The following is a 25,255-nucleotide window of genomic DNA, read 5'->3' as shown; positions in this document are numbered from 1 at the left end:
TCGAAAGTGCTAGCTAGCATATTTTATCATATGATATCAAGAGTCAGCTGGTTAAACCCTTCTCATATTCTATCATAATAATATAGACTCAGGTGAATTCATTCTGGATAATGAGTATCCGACAAATCAACGTTTTTTTCTTTTGACCGAAAATGATGACATCGTATGACAATATATTTGTTTCATGACTGGGAACAACAACAACATACAAAGATCGTTTCTCGACTAGAAATGATGATAACTTATTAACATCGAATTAGAGCAAGTCCAACAGCTGCCTCAAATGATGTCCTAAGTCATTATTTAAGGCATTTGATCAAAAATATTGCTCCAACAGTGTCCTAGTGATACCTTATATCACTAGGACAAGCTCTTCAAGCCCTATTAATAGGGCACCTCTCTCCTTGCCCTATCCAATATTTTAATATAAAATCTTCTACCCACTCTCTTTCTCTCTCTACTTTATATTGTGTTTAGTGATGAAAGAGAATCTTTAATAATAAAATATTAAACATATATTAAAAATAAGGCACATTGTTGGAGTTGAACTTAGATAAACATGTCCTAAATCACTAAAACATCATATTTTATATTACATTTGAGGCTCCAACAAGGACACTGTTGGACTTGCTCTTACTCTTGATACTTGCGGTGACGAGTCGCGTCACCGTCATCGTCCCCAATGTATACTATTAACTGGGACGGAGAGAATACAAACTAATACAATCAATTAAAATAATAAAGGTTCAAGTGTCGTTGAGATTGGTCTAGATGGAGCTTTGACAAGACCTTATATGCTCAGGATGGAGCTTATGAGATTATGGCTTCTTAGGATTTTCTGGAGCATGTCAGGACACCAAACTCTGGTGAACCCATGATGGATTAAATGGGGGCGGGGTGAGCCTAGATGGGTAATGTTATACAGGAACGAGTGATGTATCCTCTATTGTATATTATTTAATGGGTTAATTATCTACTTGGTCACTGAAGTGGCCTTAATGTATCAAATTGGTCACTGAACTCAAAACGGTATCAAGATAGTCACTGAAGTGGCCAGAAATATCAAACAAGTACCTTAAAATATAAGTTCAAGCAGTAAAAATATTATTTATAAAGTTTTACACATTATTTTTGAATGTTACCAAAACCAGGTAAAAGGTTATGACTTCTAATATTTATGATAATATATTTAGATTTTATTAAGTTTATTTATTATTTATTTTTAATTAAAACAAAGAAAACAACTATATAATAAAATATAAATAATAAATAAACTTGATAAAATATAAAGATATTAATTTAAATACTAGAAGTCATAACCTTTTAGTTGGTTGTGGTAACATTTAAAAATAATGTGTAAAACTTTATGAATAATATTTTTACTACTTGAACTCATATTTGAAGGTACTTGTTTGATAATTCTGGCCACTTCAGTGACCATCTTGATACCGTTTTGAGTTCAGTGACCAACTTGATACATTAAGCCCACTTCAGTGACCAACTTGATAATTAACCCATTATTTAATTGCATAGATTTTACAATCACATCATTAAAAATATTTGGAAAAATTATAAACATAACTATAAAATTATATATGTTTTTCTGAGTCACAAGAGATTTATATTCAATGTATCTCTATTGTATATTATTTAAGTGCATAGATTATCTGGGGGGCATGTAATATTTATGTTGATTTGCCGTGTCATTAGCTATCTTTGTTTGTTTGACGATGTCGTTGATGTCTAAATTATGGTACGTAAGTTGCATGGATGAATAAATTATGGAACGTAAGTTGCATGATGGGGAATAAATTATGGGTACTTTAGTTACATCAGGTACTTCAGCAGCCAAAGTTCTCTCAAAGTTCAAAGCTTCGCAACTACCTGAAAAATTTGCAACACGTAGCACACCGCATCAATTGTGATGTCATTATGTACACATTTTTTATACACAATTTTGTACGCTTAGTCCTACTTTTTTTTTTTTTTTTATATTTTGTAAAATTAAGCATGCGCATTAAACTATTGAAATGAATTATAATTCACTTATGTGCCACCATCTCTAAATTTAACTTAATGTGCAAAATTACCGTCCAATCTTGTATCATACTATCAGGTTACCATCGAAAATCTCAGACTCGGTAAATCACTTTAATTTTTGGATCTCTATACTTTGAACCATGGCCTCTTGACTTTTGCAGAATAAAATTTAAGGTGGCTAAACCAGAAAAAGTATCTTTCGTTGTTTGTTGAAGAAGCGGTTAGTTTATTTTAATTTGTGACTGCTTGAAAAACTGTTAACTTATTAAATATTTTTTTTGACATAAACTAATTTTCATAGAAAATTGTTTGTTGAACTTACAAGAGCGTTCTTTGTGGTGAAGGATAAGCATATATTAACCGGAAATTGTATCAGATAGTTGAAATATTTTTGGTTTAGTTACTTGAATTATATATTTTGCTTCAATGCTAGAAGTAGATATTTAAAATTTTAATATTATAATAATCTGGTTTTCCTTAGTATTATAATAATTTGGTGTTATCCAAAAACTTGGACTCAGGTAAATTATTTTTTTCCTGGGTCTTTTATATAAAAAGCCATGGCTTCTTGACTTTTTGACTTTTTCAGTAATGAATTTAAGGTGGCTAAACGAAAAACAATTACTTGATTGTTTGTTTAAGAAGCACCTTGTGTGGTAATTAAAGCTTGAGGGTAAATTGTGTCTTTGATTCAGTTAATTAAATCATATATCTAATTCAACTTCTTAAAGAAATTTCTTATGTTTGTTAACTGAATAAATATATTAATATTTTAAATTAAATATTTTCCCTCGGTCTCAATTATTTAGTTTAGAATCAATTTAATTAAATATTACGTGGATTGATTAAATCTTGGAAATGTCCCCATTCCAGGCCTAGATGTTAGCAGTATTAATAGCAATTTGGTTAAAAGGCTATATTGTGTGCAACATCAACTTGTAAAAAGAACAGAAGGTGGTGCAGAATCTGTGTATAGCTACAGGTGCACATGTACATAAAATTTGTACATAATGATGTGGCAAGTGATGTGGTGAGTTTTAATTGGGGTGGTTGGTGTAAATGCAGGAGGGTCATCCAATTAAAACCCGCCACATATCATTATGTACATGTTTTTTTACATAATTATGTGCACCAAGTATTTTCCATTCTAGAATATTCTGATATGTATGGAGCTAGACTAGGAGTATATATATATTAGGTGTGAGATTATGTAAATACTCCCTCCGTTTCTTTTTTCTTTTCTTGTTTGTGATGTCGGTACTGTTCATAACATGAGACAAATTACTAATTTACATCTAATCTATAAAACTAAATATAGTCATGAGTGATCTTGTTAGATTCGTATTCACGAGCACTTTAATACGGTGAAATTTTAATATTTAATGCTACTACGAAATGAAAGATATTAATGATTAAAAATGTGTGTTGGCAAACGTGAAAAGTACAAACAGGAAAAGTATTTAGAGACGGAGGGAGTACAACTTTCATTTTCTGTAACAAACTGAGCCATGGCCCATGAGCATTTTAGTGCTATCTTTCTATACAGTACAAGTTTCTTTCTCTCTCTAGACAGTTAGTAATATTTTGACACTAGACCCCAGTCATCTGACAGTCTTCTGTGATACCTATATATACCCCTCCCTCTCTCCCTCCCCCTCTCACTCTCCTTCTCTCTCTCTCCCTCTCCCCCTCCCCCTCTCTCTCTCTCTCTCCCTCTCCCTCCCTCCCTCTCTGACTCTGCCTCCCCCTCCCTCCTCTCTCCCTCCCTCTCTCTCTAAAATTCAAAGAAAAGAAAATGTTCAAGAGTTTTACGCTTCATTTCATACTCAAAGCAGAGCGCTGTGTAGGTCGCACACCGGCGCACCCAGTGTGGTGGCCGGTGGCTGCGCGATTCAAGTCGCCGCGTTTCTTTGCCGGAAAACCGGTTGCCGGAAAACCGGCGGGCCCCCGCGTCTCTGCCGAACACATTCAACGCCCGCCCTTTACCACGACGATTTACGTAAAGCAGGTTGAAATCGTTTCTTTTTTAACAAGAACGTCAGTTCTTGATAACTTTTTTCTTACAACATTATTTCTTGCGCTTGCAGTCTAAGCCGGTTGCTGCATTGGCAGTGGGTGGATCAATCGCGAGCCTGGTATGTATGTTTTACGAACATAAAAAGAAGGTGGAGGCCGAAGAACAAGCAGCGGCAGAAAGATACTACGACAAAAGACATCAATATAGAGTCGAAAAGGGTTTGCACAGATTGGAAGAAGAGCTGAAATCATTGAAGAGAGACTTTGAGGATCTGGCCAACAAGGTAAATAAGAAGAAATAGTTGGTTGTTAATTAGAATAAAGAGACATTTGCATAGTAGCAGCTGGTAGGGAGTTTGTGCACATGAGGTTGATTTGTTACTTAGTTTTTTGGTGTTAATCTGTTCTTTTAAGCTTGCAACAAATTCAAGATTCTTGGCCTACATTTAGATAAATCATATGTTCTTGAAACGGTACAAGCCAGGTGGCATGCATTAGGACTATGTGGTGGATGAAGCTTGATTTGTTTTTTTGTTTTTTTGGTCTGCGGCTCTGCTTTTTTACGACATACAACTGATAACTTTCACTGTCTCGATCAGACTCGTATATTTCTCATTTTTTTTGCGGGATATTAAGGCTTCGATATATTCACAGTTTCAAATGCTCAATGTCATGGCTATTTGTAACTTTTGCTTCTGTTGGAGCCAAGATTCTGCCGGATGCCGAAGCCTGAGAGTGACCTGAAATAGAGAAGAATGCGAGGGATTATCCCCCCGATTCACCTCCGGCGTGAGAATAAGTTAGTGGCTCTAGGAAGGGGTTTTGTAGAACTGCAAGCGAGTATGTAAAAGTGTATAAAGTTGTGAATGAATTACTCTTGCTTTACCAGTCCTTTATATAGTAGTAGGAGGAGCGCTGCTATGTAACGTCCCCGCCCGATGCGGGAGGGAAATGATGGTGAGTAATGGAGGCGGGATTCTCTCGCTCGACCGTTGCAGTCGTAACGTTGGAGTTCAAATGGTGGGCTGGACCTGCTTTGGGCCGTAGTGAATTGGGCCGAAAGGCTTATACCCCAACATGTCCCCAGGCTTCGGTCGGGTTTCAGACGTGGCCGGAGCCTAAGCTTGTTTTGACCGACCGATCGAATCGAGGTGTTAGGCTGGGAGATCGACATATGCTTCGGTATGATTTCAAACGTTTAATCTTGTAGACGTGTGGTGCCGCTTGAGCGTTTCTTGGGCTGGATGACGCCTCCTCGAGATGTGCGTTGAATCTGGGCCGTGCATTCCAAAGGGTGCATTAAATGAGGCGCGCCTTTTCATAATTTGCTTATAAATACAAATCATTACTCGGTTTCTTTTCATATTTCCAACATCTCCTCATTTTCTTTGCAACTCCCGCTCTCTCTACTCTCCAGCAACCGGCGACGGTCCCAGTTCCGGCTTATTTCCACCGTTTTCTTCCCGTTCTTTCTCCAACGAGTAAGTTCTTCTTCCGTTCTCGTCGATTTCTCTTATTGTCTTTGTAGAATGTCGTTAAATATCATGGTTTCTTTGTATTGTATTTTCCGGCGAGTAGTTTTCTTTTGCTGTTTGTCTACATTGTGCTGGTTGTCGTAGATTAGAACTGTATTTGCCGGCGGTTCCCAGTTTTTCAACTTAGGTCTTGCCGCCGCTTCCCCCTCCGTTTTGTTGCTCTTATTTGTACTTTAACTTCTGTCGAGTCTTGAATGTTGGTTGATTCGTTGCTTGGGTTGGCTCTCTAGGGTTAGGTTTAGTTAAGTCACGTTGGCCCGACCCGATTCGGCCCTCTGTACTCGGGCTTACTTCTTTTTCTTCTTTTTCTTTCTTTCCGAGTACAAGGCTTATGTTTGCCTTCTCTCGTTTGCAGGCAAATGGATCGGTCGGGCGACATAGTCGGGACATCGTACTCGGCCGCGGATCACTTTAGCGATGTGCTGAAGTTTCCTATGGCCAACTTTCCTTCCTTACTGACCGAAGCGGATCTGAAGTCATTTCGGATAAAGTACCAGATACATCGGTCATGGGACATTTACCCGGCCGTAGAGAGCGATTGCATCTACCAAACGCCTGAGTCGGAAGATGGACACAGGTGTGTAGGCATCTCCGAAAACGCCTTCAAGTGCGGCTTTCGGCTCCCGATGCTTCCCCTGCTGAAGAAACTTCTGAAGCAGACGGGGATCGCCTTAGGCCAATTGGACCCGAACGGATTTACGTACATAAATGTATTCCAGCATCGGTGTCTGATGGCTGGCGTGTCTCCTCGGCCAGCTCTCTTCTGGAATCATCATGATTTCAAGAAAAACGCCAAGAGCAATGGCTTTTATACCATCGGCCGTAAGACCGGCAGACCGAATTGGTGCGAAACCAACTCGAGCAACAAGGGTACCCATGAACGGTGGTTCTACTTGGGGGGTCACTCGATCCACAAGTTCTCTGTGTGGAGGGAAGTAGATCCTTCTATCATCACCACTCCCCCTTTGTCCGGTAAGGACCTGGAGGACTTTGAGAAATTGAACAAAGTCCAGGACCCGAACCGTATTCTGCTGTCGACCAGTCGGGAGAAGGAGTGGCTCTTTACTCTTTGGGGTAGTGACGGTAGTCCTTCTATTTCTTCTATGCTTTTCCCTTGATAGTTGATTACTTGATTTATACCTGTTTATTGTTTTAATAATGTCTTTCTTGTGCAGTGTCTTCCCGAACCGAAGCCCTGAAGAGGAAGACGGCGAAGGCCATGGCGGCCAAGAAAGAGGCCGAGGCAAAGGCCCGGGGCGAAACAACAGTTGGTGCCATAGTCCAGGCGGATGTGGCTAAGGAGAAGTCTCCAGAGGTTGGTCGGGCGGATGGGACGACCGAGAAATCCTCCGAGGTCGTGGAGGTTCCGGCCCCCGAGGCTCCCAGGATGAGAAATAGGCCGGACGGTTCGTCTGAGGTTCGGCCTTATGTTCCTGAATGGTCGGTCTTGTCGACCGATTCGATAGCGATCCTGGCTCCCGACCGGATCAAGGACGTTTCTGGAGATTTCTGCAGGTCCCAAATTCTTCCGGCCGATAGGGGAACTTACGAGTCGGCCACGGCGCTGCAAGCTTGTGAGCAGCTCATGTGCTTCCTTTCGTTGGTAAGTATATTGTTATTCTCTGCCCCTTTATTTTATAGGCTTCGGACGTGATTTTAACTTGTCTAGTTTTGTGCAGGCTTCTCCCTGGGCGGCGGCGGTGACTGACAAAGTCCAGGACATGCAGAAGCAGATGGCCGGGGTCAACGCCCTCACTATCAGGGCCAATCTTGCTGAAGACACCCTGGCGGCTTTAAAGACCGAGCTGGACGCCGCCCACCAGGACGTAAAAGACCTTCGGGAATCGGAAGGTCGACTGAAGGGTCAGGTCGATACTCTGACAAGAAGGGTCCAGCGTCGGAACTTGGCCCTGAAGGCTGCTCGTCGAAGGGAGAAGAAGACGAAGAAGATTCTGGAGAAGACCGAGGATCGGTTCCTCGAGATCGGGTACGACGAGGCGGTTCGTCGGGCTCATAAGGAAGGCCTGGATCATAAGCTTCTTCTGGATGAAGGTGCTTCGGATCCGGTCGGCCGTGATGATCCGGACGAGCCTCTGGTCGTTTCTTCTGATCCCGAGACTGATTACTCGGAGTAGTTTTCGGTAGTTTGCTTGCCTTCGGGCTTTCATTTGTAAAAACGTTCTGCCTTCGGGCTTGTACAAATATTTCGCCTTCAGGCTTTTAATTAATTTTGCCTTCGGGCCTGCTTTCAATGCTTGGTTTATCTCCATACATGTATCTTTTTCCGATGTATGTCTTCGATAATGTTTAGATAATGCCGATGTATGTCTTTGACTTAAATCGTCTCCATACATGTTTTTATGTACGTCTCTGACCGAAGAGTCTCGATACATGTTTATTTTAAATGTTATGTATGTCTTCGACCGAAGAGTCTCGATACATGTTCGATATATTTTTTTTTATATGTATGTCTTTGACCGTTCAGTCTCAATACAATTCTAGCAATTTTACGTCTGACCGATAAATTTCGATACGCGCTAATTTAATTCAGCACTATGCCTCGATCCCCCAATATTTGGAGATTGTTATTATCTTTAAGTTACGTATTCAATCGGCCCCATTGTAGATAAAAACAATCGTGCAAATATTAAGTAAAATGTAGGCCAACTCCTTCGGTCCCGTAACTTTGATCAGGTTGCCCCGAGTTACGGGATCGGTCGGAGTGCCAAACAAGTTGAAATTAATCAACAAAAAAAAAATTTGAAGTAGGAGTTTTTATTCATTGCAAGGGAAACAATTACATAATTGTAAGGAAGTACTGAAAGTAAAATGTTCGGGCGGGAAGCCTTACTGATAATATTTCCGGAGCTGGGAAGCATGCCAAGTGTTCTTAATGGGGCTTCCATCCGGAGTGGCAAGTTTGTAAGTTCCCGGCCGAACTATCTCAACAACCGTGTATGGGCCTTCCCAGTTTGGCATAAGTTTTCCTTGCTTCGTCGGCATGGAAGTAGCCAAGTCTCGGAGAACCATGTCCCCAATTCTGAAAGAACGCTTCCGGATACCCGAATCATAGTATTGAGATGCTTGCTGTAGGTATCGAGCATTCCTCTGATGGGCAGCCTCTCTCTCTTCTTCCAGGAGATCCAAGTTGCCTCGGAGGCCAAAGTCATTGGTGTCGGGGTTGAAGACCTGAATTCGGTAAGACTCGAGGCCAACCTCGACCGGAACAAGCGAATCGGTCCCATAGGCTAGCCGGAACGGAGTTTCTCCTGTCGAAGAGCGAGGAGTGGTTCGGTATGCCCACAGGACCCAAGGGAGCTCTTCGGCCCATAATCCCTTGGCTTCTCCAAGGCGCTTCTTGATTCCGTGAAAGATGATCTTGTTAGCTGCCTCGATCGCCCCGTTTCCTTGGGGATGACCGACCGAGCTGAACCTCTGTTGAATGCCGAAGCTGGCCAGGAATTCCTTGAACTTCTTCCCCACGAACTGGGTGCCGTTGTCCGATACACACACCATCGGTATTCCAAACCTCACAATTATCTGCTCCAGGAAGAATTTCTTGGCAGCCTGTGCGGTGATAGCTGAAAGCGGTCGGGCTTCGACCCACTTTGTCATGTAGTCGATGGCTACGATACAGTATTTGGCTTGTCGAGTGCTGGTCGGCAGAATTCCTACTATGTCGATGGCCCACATGGAGAACGGTATCGGGCTGAGGACCGAAGTCATTTCTTCGGGGGGTTGTTTCGGAACATTGCTGTGAACTTGACCTGTTTTTCCACAGTATAAGGGGATTTACCGAGCAACAAGGGCAAGTGGATCGTACCTTCGATCGGGACCGGCTGGTTGCCGAACCCATAGAGGGGTGCCTCATGGCAGGTATCGATCTGCTTGCCTTCGAGGTTCATCTTCTGGTAGGTGTTGTAGTAGAGGACGTTAACAGAACTTCCCCCATCAACCAGGACCTTCCAGATCTTATTTTGACCGATCACGGGATTAATGACTAACGGATCCTCGTGCGGCAGCATAACATCCTCATAATCTTCTTGTGAGAACATTATAGGATACGACTGTTTGGTGGAGTTGATGCTGTAGAGGTTGTAGACCTGTCGGGCGTACTTCTTCTTAGCTGTCTTGCTACTTCGGTCCAGAATTGTTCCCCCGAAAATCGTTCGGACCTCCCCTCTGTACCTCTCACCTTCTTCGGGCGCCTTCCCTTTATCTTCTTTGGGACCCAATCGATCCCTCAGATCCTTGACATACTGGTTCAAATCACCAGCCTTGACCATCCTTTCTATCAGCTTCTTCAAGTGGTAGCATTCATCGGTATTATGCCCATTGTCCCGATGATAGTCGCAATACTTATCTGAGTTTTTCTTGTAATCTGGGATCTTCATCTTTGGTGGCCGAACGAATCCCGGTTTCCCCTTAATCTCGTTCAGAATCTTGGAGACCGATGTATTCAAAGGAGTGAACACAGTGCTGTCTCTATCTCTCCTTCGTTCGGCCCCCCTATCCATCTTTTCGTCCCTTTCATCTCTTCGGCCTCGGTAGCTATCATTTCTTTTTCCCTTGCCGTCCGAGCGGGAACTATACCGATCATCTTTCCGGTCGTTCTTGTGTCCCCCAATGGACTCCATCTTCCTTCTGATGCTTTCTCCCCGTAAATAGATGTCATTCAGTGACTTGGGGGGTATATCGTACAAAGATGATCGGAGTTTCTTTCCCTTCACCGGGTCCAGTCCAGCCGTCAGGAATCCTGCAGCCTTCACCTTATCCAGATTAGTGACCATTCCGGCCTCTTCCTTGAACCTGGCCAAGTAGTCGCCCAACTCCTCATTAGGTCTCTGTCGGCAATGGATAAGGGCTTCGGTATCCTTCTCTCTTCGGCACAAGTGGGAGTAGTGCCTCAAGAACTTGCGTTTCAACTGGTCATAAGAACTGACCGACCTTGGTCGTAGGGATCGGTACCACATCGTAGCAGATCCCTTCAGGTAGGTCTTGAACATCTTGCATAGCATGATGTCGCAATGCCCCATTCCAGTCATCAGGGACTCGTACTTGTCACAGTGATCGATCGGGTCGCCCTTCCCGTTGAATTCATTCATTTTCGGGAACTGTCTCCCCGGGGGCGGCCGATATTGCTCGATCTCCTCGACTATCACTGGCTCATGGGTCAACGTCTTGTCCCCAAACATGGCCTTCTCCATTCGGCGGAGTCGGTCCCTGACGTGGGGGCCTTCCTCCCCTTCGGTATCCGAAGGTGTGACATGCCTGTGACGAGGCCCTCGGGAGTGTGACTCGGAGTCCGAAGACCCGTCTTGGTCCTCCCGATTCCTCTTCTTATTTCCTTCGCCTTCTGGCGCTCGACCTCCTTCGGCCTCTAAGGCCTCTCGGAGGGCTCTCTCCTGGAGCTCGATTTCTTCCCTTTGTAGCTGGAGGGCCTTCAGCCGGAGTTCATCGGCTTCCCTCTTCTTGGCTAGCCGGGCAGCTTCTTGTTCTTTGGTCTTGGAAGATTGGGCTTTGGCAGCCTGTTCTTCTCGCCATTTCAACAGCATCTGCTGTTGTTCCTCGGGGGTGGGCAGCAGCCCTTCGGGACTGCTGCCAAAGTCAAAACCGGGGTTTGGGTTGGAAGTGTTTCCAGTGGTTTGTTCGGTTGTGTTTGTCATGGTGTTGATTTGTGAGAAATTCTACTTGCAGTTCCCACAGACGGCGCCAATGTTGGAGCCAAGATTCTGCCGGATGCCGAAGCCTGAGAGTGACCTGAAATAGAGAAGAATGCGAGGGATTATCCCCCCGATTCACCTCCGGCGTGAGAATAAGTTAGTGGCTCTAGGAAGGGGTTTTGTAGAACTGCAAGCGAGTATGTAAAAGTGTATAAAGTTGTGAATGAATTACTCTTGCTTTACCAGTCCTTTATATAGTAGTAGGAGGAGCGCTGCTATGTAACGTCCCCGCCCGATGCGGGAGGGAAATGATGGTGAGTAATGGAGGCGGGATTCTCTCGCTCGACCGTTGCAGTCGTAACGTTGGAGTTCAAATGGTGGGCTGGACCTGCTTTGGGCCGTAGTGAATTGGGCCGAAAGGCTTATACCCCAACAGCTTCTTTCTTGTTCATGCTATTTAATGAGAAAGAATATCTATTTTATATTATTAGTATTTTGGTCTGTAATAATCTGTTTTTGACTCTCTGAGACGCTCTGGTATTATGTTTAGTACTGTAGGGACATCTGTGATCTTTTGCATAAGGTTGTTACTTTGGCAGGCCACCAGCAGTACTTCTGTGTTAAAATAGATGTATGGAGGATGATAATCATAACAGATATTGAATCTTAAATCTTTCTCATTACTATTTGTAACTGTTCCGATTTTTATTTCGATATATTCAAACAAGACCGAATTGGCATGGTTTGATTGTTAGGAATGTAGGCTTTGCCTTCGCATGCTTAGTAAAGCCCAAGTACAGCTGGTGAAACAACGTGGGTATTATAGTGGAAAATTATAGTGGACTAGCGTTTTAACTGTATAAAATTTATCAAAAGAAAACAAGACGGGGTACACAAACACGGGCCAGCGAAAGGTGGTGTTTTTGTAAGTGGGTGATTGTTGCTTGCTCGGCCCAGCTAAATTCGGTATATTTTTTCTTTCCTTAAGTTGAGGCGATGAATGGAGAAAGTAGAATAGAAGATAAAAAGTACCGAATGCGATTCTCTATTTGCACGTGTTTTGAAATTTCTATAAAATATAATTAAATAATATTTTTTTTAATTTTTGATAAAATTTAAACATCTTATTTTTATTTAGAAAACAATTTAAAAAAATTATGAAATTATATTTATATAAATCTTAAAAACCGTACCAAAAAATAAATACAGGATTAAACGGGACGGAGAAAGTAGTTGTTAAGAAATTAATTTTCAATTTTTAAATAAATCACTTTTAAGTTTTTATCATTAATAAACAAGATTTAGCCATGGCCCTGTACAGTTAATGGGCCCCTGATACCCAGTCTGCCGAAATTAGTGGATTCTATTTTAACCCTTCATCCATTATAATCCAACGGCTGATACTGTTCAATTTATAAACTGAAAATTCTTTTCCATTATTTTGTATCTTTAAATTGGCAGTTACACACGACACATGAAGTTAATCTGTCAGTTCATCTCTATGTTTATCCATTCATCTTTATGTCTATCATCTTTATTTAATCAATTTTTTGTGATTTAATTTTGTATTGCTGCCTTTTTCAATTATCTTGCACGGCTTCTTTTTTCTTTTTTTTTTTGGTTCATCAACCGTATAACTTCTATATATGATTAATTGAGAAGAAGAGTAAGATGAATAGTAAATATTATTCGTCATATCACACATTTACAGAACATTAGTGAAAATAACATGATTGATAAATATTAAATTGATGTGTAAATTCAGAAGAAACAGACTAATCATATGATTACAAAACATCGTTCATCTCATGTGGAAGGTAAAAAAATTGACCAATAAGAAAGAATGGACATATAACGAGACACATGAAGGGGACAGAGGATCCGTACTCGTATAAAATATACTTAGAAAGATCCTACTCCCTCTTTATTTTAATATTTTTCTCATTTGTCTTTGTCACGTTTATTAACACACATTTTTTATCGTTTATATATTTAATTATTAAAGTACTCATGAATACTAGTTCAAATTCAACCATGTACAATGATACTCCCTCCGTCCCATTTTAGTTGTCACATTTCTTTTTTTGTTGGTCAAATTGACTAATTTTTGACCAAAGATTACAAGTCACTCTTTCATTATTTTTAAAAAAATAAAAATTACATCTTAAAGTAGATTAAAAATAATTTCTGGTAACACATTTTCTTTATTTTTTCAATTGATAAAATATTAATAAATTTCAGTCAAACTTTGGTCAATTTGACCGGCACAAAACCAAATGTGACAACTAAAATGGGAAGGGAGGGAGTATTTTAATCAGGCTGTTCCATCAAAAACATTAAATTCCTTGATGGTACTGCAATATTTCATTCTAACGAAAACATTAACTTCCAAAACTAAAAAATTATGTACAATTTGTGGCATCAAACAAATTATGGCATCAAACAAATTAGATACACACACCCTTATCATAAATTTCTAAACAATGAACAGCGAGCTGCTGAGATAAATTGACAAACTATTGATTCTTCTTAAATTCTTTCTCGCCTCCTGACACCGACTCCCCACCAATAGTATCGTTATCGTTTTCCAAGACGCTTGCCCAAAATCTAAAATAAGAAACCGAGAAAACGATTAGAAAAGAGATTTTAAACAAGAATCATATAACACACAAAAACACATATGAATGGGACACTATAAATGTAGATGCTGCAATAAAGGAGGGACAAGACTCGTATGCAGTAGGTATGGTTCTCAGAGACAACCTCGGACAATTTCTAGAGGAAGGGTAATGAAGTTTGCTGGCACTGTACATGTAATGGAAGCAGAAATGGTCGGGATTACAGAGGCTCTATCGTGGTTAAAGCACCTCCCTGTGACTGAAGTGATAATAGAAAGTGACTCGAAGCTTTGTGTTAATGCTTTGAGCAGCGACAACATCAATCTGCTTGAACTTGGCAACCTGGTATATCAGTGCAAGTCTATGATTAGTAATAGAGGTGGGGTATTGGTAAAGTTTGTTAGGAAGCAAGCAAACAGGGTGGCACATATCACTACGCCATATATGGCCTACCGCAATGGTGTGAACACGAGTGTTGCAAAATTATGTTGCTTTAGTGGCACTAACCTATAACTACCGCAACGATAACCATTCATGTCCATTTGATGTTGCAATAGCCAAATATATGTGTTGCGTAGAATTATTAGTAAAATAATTATTTGTAATATGATAATAAAATTTATATAAAATAACTTTCAAAACTTAATATAATTTTAATTATTAAATAATAAAATGTATATATTAAACAGGAAAAGACTAAATTTTGGAATACAATAATATTTTTATATCATCTCTTAAGATGATTAACTACAATACAAATAATAAATTTGAAACTAACTAATTATGAATACAATAATTTTACTGTAACTGATTATATCTTTAAAATTTTAATAATCATATCATTAATAAAATATTTTGATAAAAATAAAAAGTATTGTTTGAAATTTTTTGTAGAAGCGGTAATATTAGCCGCTCAATATTTTTGGAGACCTTGACTCCAAGTTTGATTGACACAGCTTTCTCCATTTCATTCTCTCTTCCTCTCTCTTTCGCTATATCTCTCTCCGTTATCTCTCTCTGTCTATCTAAATAGGATAGGATTTCAGTAGATGTTAGCTAGATTTTCGGATCGATCTGATGGAGAGCTTCAACACTCGATTGAGGATTCAATCGAAATTAGGGTTTTTGAGTTTGAATTAGGGATTTTTTATTTCTTAGTAGGTGTCTCACTTAGAGTAGTTTTATGTCTCTATTTCAGGGTTAATTTGGGTGCTTCTTGGTCTCTCCCCCCTTTCTCATTTGTTAACTTAAGAACATGTGTGGATGTGTTATATGTGTACTTGTCTGTGTATTTTCAGGAGCCTGTGTTAAATCAAAGTCATAAAAGGCTTGGATCTCTGTTCTGAGGTAACGAGCTTGTGTTATAGAATTTGAGCTATTTAATTTATAATTTCCATATTCAGTTTTGTAATGCTATGTGTTTTTTAGATTTAAATGGTTTACTGTTGAACTTCTCATTGTTGATAATTACTGTTAAAAGTATATTGTATATTATATAATGGATTCAAGTAGTAGCTATCCTGACTCCGGCCGGGAAATTAAGTAGTAGCTATCCTGATTCAAGCACTTGCCCTTTTATAAAGAATTTTATTTTCACACTTTTACATGCCAGGATGCTGTGATTTTATGTTTCTTGTTAGAATCTTGGAGATTTTACTACGATTTGGCCTTTCTTCTTTGGTTACTGGATGTTTTTTAAAACATGTGGAAACAAGACCAAGTCTCCTGGTCTTGATGCTCAGTCTGCACTTTGTGCACTTTCTCGTTCAAGAATGAAAATAGGTCGCACAAGTAATTTCTTCTTTGATCCTAAAAATGGTCACAGTAGACAAGAATTTGGTGCTAGAGAATTTTATAAATATTTATTGTTGTATATGCCATTAGGTGATGCTATGAAATGGTTGTAGCTCTGTTACCTGTTAGTTTTAGTTCACATTTCTAATTTGGTTATTGTTACATTCTGTATCTTTTCCGCAAACCAGTAGACTTTGTTTATTAATTTTTTTGGTTCTCATAGGCAAGAGCTTAAAATCTTTGCTACTAAAAGGTATAAGGCTAACTTCTACTGCTATTTTCTTTAAGATTAATTATAATTCAAAGATACATTCTTTTTGAACATATAAAACATATAGAACAATTAATAATTAATACTATTTTCTTGTCATGTTGTTGGTATAATTCTGATGGATGATTTTGAAATGAATGTGAGCATTCTACACTAAAGAATATCTAGTTTGCATTGTGTTAGCTTTCTTTACTACATCAGTTTGCTGCAAGTCTAGTTTGCTGCAGTTTAGTTATGCTAGTATCCGTCAATGTGCCGGAGAAAGTCCAGCTTCATGTGGCCATGTTGGCCTTGCAGTTTAGTTATGCTGGTATCCATGTCCTCTTCTTACACTCTCGTTTGTTACCCAGTTCTTTCTCCTGGCTGTCGTCGGGTAATAAGACTACATAACCCTCCACACACATGTAAATATACAAGTAATTATCTTTCTGATAATTGAATGAATTGATGAGCATTAGTTACTAACTGAATTATGTGACAGAATAACCGCAAATGAACAGATTTGATATGGTTCAGGAACTTGTTTACCAACGATGGCTTGATTTGAGAATCAGGAATCTCTGACTCGGGTAAAACAGAATCGTAACAAGTTAAGCTTTGAATCTTACGAAGCATAAGCATTTTTTCAGTTGAAAGTGATGAAATGACTGATACAACTGGTACAAGTTACTCCAGCAGCCAGACAAGTACTTGGAAAATGTATAATATAGCTCAGAAATTAAAGAACTGGGGCCGTATAAAAAAACTATCCAGGTAAGTTATTTATATATCTGTGTTGCTTACATTTAATTGATATGCCAAGACCAAAGTACCTGGGCTTTTTAAAATATTTGTTCTAAGTATATTGATTGTGATATTAATTAAGTATTTACCTATTGCTTTTGTTTCTCCATCCAGCAAGATATACAAATTTTGTTTGATGTTGTGGTCCATCCTGTTAATGAAGATTATGTGCAAATGGCTCAAGAATTTCACCAGGCTTGAGTTTCTTGCTAGAGGAACAGATGACTCCTATTGTCACAGCCTTGGAATCACATATCATGCACTTCATTTATGTATGGAGAAGGGTGTATTTTAGAGAAAAGCTAGAGGGCACAGGCTAATTGTTGTTACGTTTAGTTGGTTTTGAATTGTTAGGTAATTTGATTTGGTTGGATTTGTTATGAAATTTGTAAGAAAGAATAGTTTATTGGGATGTTTAATTTATAAAGAGTATATTTTCAATTCCTTTTAGAATAATGTTGCAAACATGGGACTAGCAAACAGGTGTCCAAACATGGGACTAACACGTGGGATCCATGTGGACCTAAAAAGTGGGACCCACAAATGGGTCCCGCTTTTTTTTTGAAATAAGGAGGTCTAATGTAACATAAAATATTTGTTGCTATAAGGTAGTCAGATGTTGCAATAGCGGTTTATTGTGACAGAAAAGCTCGTGTTGTAGTAGGTAACCATAATGCTGCAATAGAAGCCTAGGGCAACATCGAAAAAAGCAACTTAAATTTTATGTTGCAATAGCCCATTTTCGGGCTATGGCAACATATTTTGGGGTTATTGCATCATTTTTTTGATGTTGTTGAAAGCCATATATGGCGTAGTGTATGTTGGCCAAAATTCCTTGTACGCTTAATAGCTTCTTGGATTTCACGTCTCCTCCATCATCTTTGTTGGAGACACTAATGTCAGATTTATTGATGAATTAATGAAGAACTTCTTTTACTCAAAAAAAAAAACATGCAAACACATATTTACAAACATATTGAAGTGGATAAACTTAGATAGAAGAAGAAAATTACTCGTCTTCGTGTGCAATATTATTTCTGCGTGGGATTATAACTTCTGCAATCAGTAATGTGGAACTAAAAACAATCTACGAGGCTGCGCGCAATCTCTGAAAAAGACTTGTTGATGAAACATTAACGACTCGGGCTTGGGGATGCGTTCTAACTTCTAAGAACCTAAAATTAAACAAAAAAACAGTTACGTAAATTGAAAAACTTTGAAAAAGAAAAAATTAATAAAATATTACACATACAAAACAACACAAAATAAGAATGATCGAACAAGATTCACAAACACAAATTCCAGCGTATATATAGATATTAAAGGAATGCGTCTTTTTATTAGGGTTTGAAAAGGATTTGTCCTGAATTTGTGTAATTTTATGGCTCCTTTCTTTCTTATTTTAATAGATGTTTGAATTTTTGACACGTATATGGAGATGTAAAAAAAAATATTATCTGCACTTAATAAAAAAATACAATTCTTATATCAAATAAAAATATAGATTATAAATTGTTATTTGATATAAATTTTGTTAAGAATAATTAAGTTTAAATCTGATTTTTTTAACACTTTAAAATACGTGTAATAAAATTAAAAGCAATTAAAATGAGACAAAGGGAGTATTTCTTGTGCATACTTACTGTGCTTTTGGTATTGTTCAACAAAGCAGCTCTTTCTTCTTGTAACTTTAAAAATATATAATAAAAATATTATAGCCAAAATTTTTATTTAAAATATTAATTCAATTGTATTCAACATGTGCTCATATCCGACTCGAAAATATGATACATGTCTCATTTATCTCAACATCTAATTCAATTCGCTAATCCCAAACAGAGCCACCCGACTATAAATTATCATCTATCTCAGAATTTGTAATTAATTAAGAAAAAAAAAGGAGGTAACATGTGGTACAACTTCTGTGAATTATTGCTACTAATCTATCTGACATTCATCTATTTATGACATACCAGAACATATGATCATCAAGCACTCAATTGCAGGAATATCGAAATCTATCTACAATCTTCCGAAAAATCGAAAAACTCCACCTCTGTCTCAGACCAGTGAAGAACACATACAGAGACTGATTTCAGGTACTGCACGGGGGAGAATCAGCAACTTTGAGAGTGTTCTGAATGAGTTTTCGAGCTTTTCTGCTCTGAATTTCGACGCGCATGCTGTCACTCTTTTCGATCTTGTCATAATCCGAGACCCCTGTCTTCTTCTTGAGACCCTTGAGCACTTTCTTCTTCAGGCTCCCAATAAGATTTTCCAGTCCCATTAGTATGCAACCTGTTGGTTTTTGGTGAACAACAACTATGACCTCGAAAGCTAACAAGTAAATAATGGAATCATTAAATAGAAAGAATTGAGCAATGACCTCGTAGCAGAGGGGTGTGAAAAGGCCGTGATTTATTAATATTTTAATCATCTCACGTCTTTATCTTCAAAAATAAGAAGTTATTGTTGAAATATAAGTATAATATCCATAAAAAACCTCCTCTAACAGTTTAAAGTTTTAGAGATAATAGTTCTCTTGAAATATAAGTATAAAATCCATAAAAAATCTCTTCTAAAACCTTAAGAGGAGCCCTTTATAAATTTTATACTTATATTTCAACAGTTACCCGGAAAATATACGTTAACAATTGTTTATTAGAAATGAGTAGTCTTATTCAATTTAGTTACTATGCGATCCATATCAGCTGAAGTCATTAATGTAAGTTAAAATGTACATCGATTACGTTGACAAACAAAAATCCATCATTGACTTTTTTTTCCCGTTTTAAAGTACTGTAGCATCACGTATTCATGGTTGACAAACACCGATTTTTGTTTAACCATTACTTAGATGTGCTTTGTTTAGTCAACTTGGCCTATTTATATTTTTTTTACAAATTATACTAATTATGTTTTAATATTTTTCAGAATGAATCAGAGTCTGTATATTCGAATACTACAGAAATAAACCCGTCACTTAGGCTATGTAATTGCACTTAATCAACTTGCCTAGTTTTAATCACATGTATTACCAATAAACTTTGAATATATTTTGCATATAAATCATTAACGAGTCAAAAATAATTTTTTTATTATTGATAATTCATTTATGACAAATGTCTGACAGGATTTTCATCCGTGTATATTATTATTAATTTGTTGTTGGAATTGTAAAATTTTCGGTTGAATGCATTGGTCGAATTCTTAAACACAGGTTAAACACGCCGGATCAAGGAAGAAATCGACTTGAATTCAAATATGTATCGAAATAATAATTTTATTTGTCGACTTAAACATAAACATGTCAAAGGCGAAATTAATTCCTCCAGAGGAAAACTCACGCCTTTATCAGGTCAAAGGTTAATTTTTGTATAGATCAGTTTGCATAGTGTTGTGTGCCATCTTAAAGATTATCAGCTCCTCGAGAAAACATCCATGGAATTTGTGAACTTTTAAAGGATTGCTGCAACAAGGATTTGTCGTACACAGGATCCACTGTTATTAAGAAACAACAATCAATCAAAATGAGTTAAACTTGTGGAATTTAGGGCTTAACATGTATTTATAAGTACACACTAGAAAAATCGATGCGTGAATATGACTGACAACATCTCTGCTCTCTCTATCAAACTCGAATTATCATTAACAATGATTTCCATTCTCTCGACGAAACTCGTATATTTCTAGCTCGTTACAAAATTCACCAGAAGAAAATAAGACGGGTGTCCGTAAACATGGGCCTGCGAAAGGTGGTGTTTTTAAAGTGGGTGCTTGTTGCTTGCCCGGCCCAACTAAATTCGGAATATATTTTTCTCTTATGAGGGCTAGGGATGAGCGTGGTTCGGTTTGGTGCGGTTTGAGGTTCAAACCGCACCGTAACCATATTAATTCGGTTTCTAAAATCAAAAACCAAAACCAAACCAAATAATATTGGTGCGGTTCGGTTTTCTTAATTCGGTTTCGGTTTGAAATGGTGCGGTTTCGGTTTTAAAACCAAATAATAAAAGATGTTGGCAAATTAATATTTTTGTTGGAAAAAATCTTTTTTTACATCCCAAAAGAAACCTGTCCCAGACTATGACACTGTGTCCTATGCTAGCAAATTAATCTACCAGAAGTTCAGAAGTATATACCATGTGGCCAGTACAATCCATTTGCGGCTGTTATTCCTACTCAAGGAATTCTGGTAATCTTCTGCAGCCTGTAATAGAAGATACATCAGACCAAACTCAGATCTTTTAGTTAAACAAGGTGGCAAGCAAAAAACATATTACAGTAGTAAAGGAAAAGAAGCAAAGAACATTCTAACCAAAAAAAATAAATCTAACCTTCACTGTACAATCCAGAATTCCTCATTCCCTCACAATGATCTCTATAAATGCTGGAATTATTTGGAAAATGAGATTATAAAATATAGAATTCATGGCTAATGTATGATTACGTACATTCTACATACCTCTCCTGTCCAGATCAAAATTTACAGGTCTGAAGGCTTGGAGATGCGGTAGAATTCCTGGTAGCATTTGCTGGAATTCAAGATTCTATCCAGAACCTGCAGAATACAAGGAAGGCCAACCTATAAACTAAAAATAAAAAAAGCATCAGAATAGTCCCCAGCCTGTTAAATAGAATCTTGAATATAAGCCAAGACAGGACAGTCAAGCACAATGGCACCTTCCACCCTTTTTTTCTTCTTTTTCTTGTTATTGTTAGTATCACCCTCGACCTCATCTTTATTATTTTTAAAGAAAGCTTCATAGTTGTAGTCCTCAATATACATTCTTTCAAAAGCACTTTCATAGATAGTGGCAACCTCTAACATCATATAAGTGGAATTCCATCTAGTGTCAACATCAAGACACACCATTTTTTCACACTTAATTTTCTCCTTTTCAACACAAACAAGAAACTTTACTAGCCTTGCCGGGGAGGATCTAACATATCTTACCGCATTCCTAATTCTACGGGTTAATTATCAAGTTGGTCACTGAAGTGGGCTTAATGTATCAAGTTGGTCACTGAACTCAAAACGGTATCAAGATGGTCACTGAAGTGGCCAGAATTATCAAACAAGTACCTTCAAATATGAGTTCAAGTAGTAAAAATATTATTCATAAAGTTTTACACATTATTTTTAAATGTTACCACAACCAACTAAAAGGTTATGACTTCTAGTATTTAAATTAATATCTTTATATTTTATCAAGTTTATTTATTATTTATATTTTATTATATAGTTGTTTTCTTTGTTTTAATTAAAAATAAATAATAAATAAACTTAATAAAATCTAAATATATTATCATAAATATTAGAAGTCATAACCTTTTACCTGGTTTTGGTAACATTCAAAAATAATGTGTAAAACTTTATAAATAATATTTTTACTGCTTGAACTTATATTTTAAGGTACTTGTTTGATATTTCTGGCCACTTCAGTGACTATCTTGATACCGTTTTGAGTTCAGTGACCAATTTGATACATTAAGGCCACTTCAGTGACCAAGTAGATAATTAACCCCTAATTCTACTAATTGAATCATCTTGTTCTTTTAGTCCATCCTTGACAATCAAATTTAAGATGTGTGCACAACACCTCATATGCATGTATTTATTGTCTAAGATTGCATCACGCCCTCGAAGAAACTTTTTTAAGTGATTGAGAGCTAGGTCATTAGAAGTGGCATTATCAACGGTAATTGTGAAAACACACGATATTTCCCATTTCTTCAACAATGCTTCCACTAATTTTCCTATTGCAACCCCTTTATGACTTCCGATTGGACAAAAATTAATTATTCTTTTACAAAGTTTCCAATCATCATTAATCCAATGTGCCGTGAGACACATAAAATTAATATTTTGAACGGATGTCCAAGTATCCGTGGTGAAAGACAACCTTTGAGATCTCATACACTCTTTTAGTTTCAAAGCCTCTTCTTTATAGATATTAATGCAATCTCTAGCAACCGTCCATCTAGATGGCATTTTAAACAATGGTTGTGCTTCATTCATTAATTCAATAAACCCCTCATGTTGCACAATACTAAAGGACATGTTATCTTTAATGCACATCAATGAAACTTTCTTTCTCAATCTTTCTTGATTAAAAGTGTGAGCTTCGATTTTATGACTCATACCAACCTTCTCCCTCTCCTCCTTAGATAATTTTGAAAAGTTCAAAATTCTTTGATTTTTATCTAAACCAACACGTAAAGGAGATCGAGGACAACTATGCTTTAAATGACCCATCATGGAAGACGTACCATTTGCTTGTGCGTTACAAGAGACTATAGTTTTGCAATACTTGCATTTTGCCTTCTCCCCACCCGCTACCTTAGTGGGCATTTCATCAAAGTGCTCCCATGCTTGTGAAGTTCTTTTTTTCCGCTTTCTTCCATCTTTATCATCCTCTTTATCATCCTCTAGGTTCAGTGGATTCTGAAAATTATCAATATTCAACAATTGAATCTCAACATAACACAAGAAAAGAAATATAAATACATAAATGATACAACTATATAAGATTGTAAGTATATACCTCTTTTGTAGCTTCTAAGCTTTCTTCGTTTCTGACTTTTAAAGTGTCTCCAGCGTGCTCCATTGTATAGGTTTAGTTTGCACAGAAAGAGCAGCACCAGCTCGAGCAGTCGAGAGAGAATAGAATACCTAATTGGCTAATTAAGTAGAAAGCAGTAGTCGACTAGTATATGTTTTAGACTCTGCGAGTGCGTATGTAATACTGCAATAGACCGACTCCAAGTCTCAAAGCCCAAAGACAGTGGACTGCTGACAAGTTAATGGGCTGGGTTACAAATAAACTTTGGCCATGTAGAAAAAATTTATAATACAATTTATAAATTAAATTAAGATATTATTATTATATATATAATTTAATATATAAATATATAATTAATTTTATTCGGTTCGGTTCGGTTTCTATTCGGTTTTAAAAAATTGAAAACCAAACCATAACCATATTATTGGTTCGGTTTTTATTCGGTTTGGTTATTAAATGGTTCGGTTTTTTATGGTGCGGTTTTGTTCGGTTTTTTATGGTTTCGGTTTCGGTTTTTGGTTCGGTTTTGCTCATCCCTAATGAGGGCAAATGGAGAAACTAGAAGATAAGCTAATTGGATCGTTAACCTTTTTGAGGGTGGTTTCGGGATTTCGGCATGTATTTAAATATTTTTATAGTATAACTTCATTATTTGTTTTAAATTTTTATTCATATGAAAAAAATTTAAAATATAAACTTTTATAGAAAAAAATCAAAAATAAGATATAAATCTTAATTCTATGTATGTCATACAAGGTGTGTCAAGCAATGTGAAAAAGTATACACAAAAGAAAATAACGAAATTAATTATTAAAAAGGTTCCTAACACATGCTTTTAGAGCCGTCGGATCTATATTTTAGGGGTTTAGATTAAAACTTCATTTTCTTAAGTATCCTCTATAATTTTCAGCGGATGGGGAAAGTCCATATCCGCGGAAAAAGAAAGTTTCTGTCCGCGGAAAATTATAACGAATACTTAAAAAAAAAGTTTTCCAACTCTTGAAATACATATCTAATGGTAATGGAGTTATGTGTTACATAAGACAACAATCGGTTGTCGTGGATCAAAACCCTATTAAAAATAAATTACTTTTAAACCTTTTTATTGATACACAAGATTTAGCCATGGCCCTGTAAAGTTAATGGGCCCCCATTTCCCAGCCTGCCGAAATGCGGTACCAGTGGACTCGTTCGATCTGATCCGAAACTGAATTATACAAGACGCAAATTATAATGGATTTTGCATGTGATTAAGCATGTGCCTCGTCTTATTTTCTGAGATTTATCGCTATTTTATTACAAAAATATGTGTATTTTTTATTATAATTAGGAAACAACGGGGATTAAATATAATCAGGATTTGTTTGTTGTCGGTGAGAGTAGGACTCATGTCCATTTTTAATAATTTATAATTAAGATTCTTGAACCACTTTCCTCCTTACATTATTATCCATTAATCAATCAATATACTTATATAAAGGAGAAGCGTGGGGCGTGTAGGTGGCGCATCTCAGATCGCTCCGTTCTATTTTTCTAATTTTCTGGAATTTTCGGATGAAAAATATCAAAAATTAGAACTACCTTTTTTAGTTTTGGGTATATTAGAAGCAAGTTTCAGAATCTGATTTTGTTTTAGATTATTTATGGAATATAATAGCTTGAAAGTTTTAATCTGATTTTGTTTCAGATTATTTAATTATGGGAAAGACAAATTATTTATGGAATATAGTAGCTTGAAAATTTTAATCTGATTAATCTGATTTTGTTTTAGATTATTTATGGAATATAATAGCTTGAAAGTTTTAATCTGATTTTTTTCAGATTATTTAATTATGGGAAAGACAAATTATTTATGGAATATAGTAGCTTTTTTTTTTTTGAGAAATGGAATATAGTAGCTTGAAAATTTTAATCTGATTTTGTTCAGATTATTTAATTATGGGAAAGAGTAGCAAACAAATCTCTCTGCACC

General features: G+C 37.3%; 2 long non-coding RNA genes across 2 annotated transcripts; one reads left to right on the top strand and one right to left on the bottom strand.

The window, feature by feature from the left end:
* Positions 1 to 13,560: 13,560 nt before the first annotated feature.
* On the bottom strand, positions 13,561 to 14,260 carry LOC108196901 (uncharacterized). Its single transcript, XR_001801870.1, has 2 exons — positions 14,018 to 14,260; positions 13,561 to 13,861 (listed from the first exon to the last, which is right to left on the bottom strand). It is a non-coding gene; the product is annotated as an uncharacterized LOC108196901 (long non-coding RNA).
* A 521-nt stretch (positions 14,261 to 14,781) lies between these two features.
* LOC108196900 (uncharacterized) lies at positions 14,782 to 17,164 on the top strand. The gene is made up of 2 exons (XR_001801868.2): positions 14,782 to 16,690; positions 16,835 to 17,164. It is a non-coding gene; the product is annotated as an uncharacterized LOC108196900 (long non-coding RNA).
* The last annotated feature ends 8,091 nt before the right edge of the window (positions 17,165 to 25,255 follow it).

The sequence above is a fragment of the Daucus carota genome, chromosome 7 (genome assembly GCF_001625215.2).
Source record: "Daucus carota subsp. sativus chromosome 7, DH1 v3.0, whole genome shotgun sequence".
NCBI classification, from domain to species: Eukaryota; Viridiplantae; Streptophyta; class Magnoliopsida; order Apiales; family Apiaceae; genus Daucus; species Daucus carota.
This window is presented reverse-complemented; position numbering and strand designations above follow the sequence as displayed.